Raw genomic sequence first — 4145 nt, 5'->3', positions numbered from 1 at the left:
TGCCTTGCTTACTGGTTAAGTGTGCTCAGTCACTCAGTTGTGTCCAACTCTGCAACCCCACGGAATGTAGCCAGCATATTATAAAGCAGAGACATGACTTTGCCAACTAAAGTCCATCTTGTCAAAGCTATGGTTTTTCCAGTAGTCATGTATGGATGTAAGAGTTGGACCATAAAACTGACAGCTAAAGAATTGATGCTTTTCAACTGTGGTGCTGGAGAAGACTCTAGAGAGTCCCTTGGACTGCAAGGAGATCCAACCAGTCCCTCCTAAAGGAAATCAGTCCTGAATATTCATTGGAAGGACTGATGCTGAAGCTGAAGCTCCAATACTTTGGCCACCTGATGTGAAGAACTGACTCATTGGAAAAGACCCTGATGCTGGGAAAGATTGAAGGTGGGAGGAGAAGCGGATGACAGAGGATGAGATGGTTGGATGGTACCACTGACTCGATGAACATGAGTTTGAACAAGTGCCAGGAGTTGCTGATGGACAGGGAAGCCTGGCGTGCTTCAGTCCATGGGGTTGCAGAGTCAGACATGACTGAGCAACTGAACTGAACTGAGAGTTGAACTCCTATGCAACAGCCAGCATCAACTTCTAGACATGTGAGTGTGCATCTTGGAAGCCCACCCCAGTCATGCCTCCAGATGGCTCCAGCCCCAGAAGAACCACACAGCTGAGCCTAGCCAAATGCAAGAATCATGAGAGAACTACGGTTTGGGGTGATTTTCCGTGCAGCAATAGATAACCCAACTACTGACTTGTACAAGCAGATGGAGTAAGAGGAAGTGAGATGAAGCTGGAGAAGTCATCAGGAGTAGATTATGTGGAGCCTGGTAAGCCATGGTCAGGAGTTTTGTTATCATTCCTAAGAGCAGTGGGAAACTGTAGAAAGATTTTGGGTAGAAAGGGGACACTGTTGCATTGACGAGCTTCCCTGGCAGTTCGGCTCGTAAAGAATCCTGTGTCCATGGACAGAGGAGCCTGGTGGGTTACAGTCCATGGGGTCACAAAGAGCTGGACAGGACTGAGCGACTAGGCACAGCATATCGCGTTTATATTTCACCCAGATCATCTGCCTGCTGTGTGGAAAACAGCCTGGAGGGGGAGCCAGAGAGGTGAGCCAGCCCGGAGATGAAGGATGCTATTGAGGCAGGAAGCGGAAAGGTGGGTTGGACTGGGGAGTGGAGTGGGGAGTGGGGTTTAGTGATTGAAAGGGAGTAAAGTGGATGGTCAGTGATATTTAGGAGATTAAATTATGATGGCTCAGGGACTGCTGGTAATCTATGTGGCCCTTACCTAACCAGTTCCTTCTGTTCTCTGTTTCCCCCATACCTCTACAGCATCACATGTGGAGAGAGCAAGGACTCAGGTACCAGATACATTAATCCCAGTTCTCTACTTATCTGCTGTGTTACCTCGGGAAAGTCACCTAACTTCTCTGGACTTCAGTTTTCCTCTGCTATCAAACAGAGGCAATACAAAGAATGATCATAGTAATTAATTCTCCTTGTTTACTGAACAGTGCCTGGCACATAGCAGGCACTCAATCAATATTTGTTGAATGAATGAATTTAGTGGGCTAGAATTGAGGAGGTACAAAGAAGAAATGATCTTATTTTTCTCCTCCTCCTGAAAATTTCTTCTGTCAAAGGTGGTTTCCCTCTCTTGACTCCTGATAATAATCAGGCAGATCCATGACTTCTTGGTCCCTTTGGGGCAAAATAACAGTTTCATTTTGGTAATTAAAACTCACTTCCAGTCATTAGAAAGTCCACTTTGACCCAGTGAAATAAAATATTTTGATTTCTCATCCAGTTCAAAGCTCAAACAAATCTCTCCTTCACTGAGTATCTAGTATGTACCAGACCCTGGGCTGGGGACACGTTGAGCTCCCAGGTACAACACAGGACTTGAATTCCAGATAACTCAGCAAACAATCTGTTGGTATATGCAAGTCCAAAATGATTCTGTGGGACATATTTATAGTAAAAATCATTTGTCGTTTATCTGAAATTCAAATGTAATGGGACCTCCTGTATTTTTATTTGGTAAATCATGACACTGAAATACCCTGGCTCTTGTCCCATGAGAGCACGAACTTTTCATGCTTCTGCCAAGGACAGTTGACTCCAGGAGAGCAGACAGGTCCAGGAAGACCTTTTCCCACCCGCTGCCTTCAGCACATTTGACATTTTCTATGTGGGGGGAACACTGACCATCTGCAGGTGAGAGCTAGCAGCACTCCCTTGTCCAGGTGATTGGCCCACTGCTGAGGCTCCCCTGTTACAGCTGCAGTCCTTTGATCCTTGGAGCCTTGTTTCTTTTCAGATACTTCGGGAAGTACATTTGCCTCTGCAAGGGTTGGAGCCGCATAAGCTAGCACGTTTTTTGACATCCAGTTGGGAGGAGGACTTTCTGAGAATGGAATTCAGTGGTGATTTCCTGGAAAGGGGCGTAGTGCTCCCAGGGGGTGGGGGATGGCCTGATGGGGGAGCGGGAGGGTCCCAAACTGGGGATCCTGGGCCCACCTCCGGGCTGAGCAGGGCACCCCCAACCTGGAGCGGAGCTGGGGAGGCCACTGTCCACCTGGGTGGAGAAAGGGAAGCACAAAGAGAGCAGGGGCCAGGAAGGTGACAGGGACAGGCTAAAGCATATGGGTTTGGGGCCAGGCTCTGTCTTCTCAGGCCTCAGGGCCCCCATCTTTAAATTTTTCTGGCCATGCTGTGCAGCATATGGGATCTTAGTTCCCAGGCCAGGGACAAAACCTGGACCCTCTGCACTGGAAGCACAGAGTCCTAACCACTGGAAGGGAGGTCCCTCAGGGCCCCTGTCTTAAGCTGGGTGGTCGGAGCATATGTTCTGGCCACCAGCCCTTCCTGCTCCAGGCTCCTTGCTCCTCCTAACTCTCCACGGCCACCTGACCTTTCTACTGCCTCCTGCAGAGTCCCCAGGACAGATGGCTTCTGCTAGGTGTCTGTGCCCGCCACCCTCCCCTCACTATGGGCACTGGGAACCTGGCATCAAGTGGGCTGTGTGTGTCCATGAGGGGGACAGGCTCTCTCCCATCCACCTCAGGCTCTGAGAAGCAGTAACTGGGTGCAGGGGAAGGCAAGGAAGAGAAGGAGCCACTCTCCTGTTTCAGCCCCTCCTCTCCACAGCCCCTGTAGGTAATCACAGCCTTGTGGGGGTTAAGGTTCAAGGTTTTTGGCTGCCCCAAGTTATAAGGCACTAATCTGGTTTTTCTGCCTCCCAAATATTGTTACTGTAATCTCTTCTTCTATGCTAATTATCCTTGTGGTTTCACACCTTCAAAGAAAAAAAAATCCCTTTGCCTTTGTGTTAGTGGAGGGTCAGGATGGAGCAGGGCTGTGTGTGTGCGCTCAATCTGCCTTATTTAGCCAGAACTCATAGTGTCATTTAATCTTCACACCACCACCAAAGGGCCAGTATTATTGTTCTCATTCTCAGAGGCTCGGAGAAGAGGTCCCCAGAACTCATAAATGGCAGGACCTGGTGTCACCCACAGCCTCTGTCTCCAACATTCTTTACACCTCACACAGCTCTTCTGGAAGTGCTCAGAGAAGGCTGTGCCCTCCCCGCTGCCACCAGAAGCTGGCATCTTATGTGGCAAAACCCCCGTTTGCCGGAAGGACGCCATGGAGTGATCACACCTTCCTCCATCTAAACATGTCCTCTGACCGTACCTTCTGGAGGAGCTGAGGGATGGTAAGGATTACAAACATAGTTAACAACTGGAATGACCTTACTGTCCAGCAGATTGGGTAAATTATGGTCTACCCATTTAAAAAATAAATGGGCTTCCCTTGTGGCTCAGCTGGTAAAGAATCCGCCTGCAATGTGGGAGACCTGGGTTCGATTCCTGGGTTGGGAAGATCCCCTGGAGAAGGGAAAGGCTTCCCACTCCAGTATTCTGGCCTGGAGAATTCCCAGTTCATGGGGTCACAAAGAGTTGGACACAGCTGAGCGACTTTCACTTGAAAATTTAAAAATCATATCTGGCTGTCAGAATGATGAGGTTGAAGAACATTTAATTTCATGGGAAAATGCTCCTGACATATTGGGAAACTGAAGAAGCCAATTTTCTAAGCAATGGGTGCAGTATTACAGCAACACACACA

General features: G+C 48.7%; 1 long non-coding RNA gene across 1 annotated transcript; it reads left to right on the top strand.

The window, feature by feature from the left end:
• The first annotated feature begins 513 nt into the window (after positions 1-513).
• Positions 514-1820, top strand: LOC113881347. The gene is made up of 3 exons (XR_003508004.1): positions 514-839; positions 1074-1170; positions 1347-1820. It is a non-coding gene; the product is annotated as an uncharacterized LOC113881347 (long non-coding RNA).
• The last annotated feature ends 2325 nt before the right edge of the window (positions 1821-4145 follow it).

This window comes from Bos indicus x Bos taurus, chromosome 2, assembly GCF_003369695.1.
Source record: "Bos indicus x Bos taurus breed Angus x Brahman F1 hybrid chromosome 2, Bos_hybrid_MaternalHap_v2.0, whole genome shotgun sequence".
In the NCBI taxonomy this organism is placed as follows: Eukaryota; Metazoa; Chordata; class Mammalia; order Artiodactyla; family Bovidae; genus Bos; species Bos indicus x Bos taurus.
Note: the sequence above shows the minus strand (reverse complement) of the source record. Positions and strands in the feature narration are given on the sequence as shown.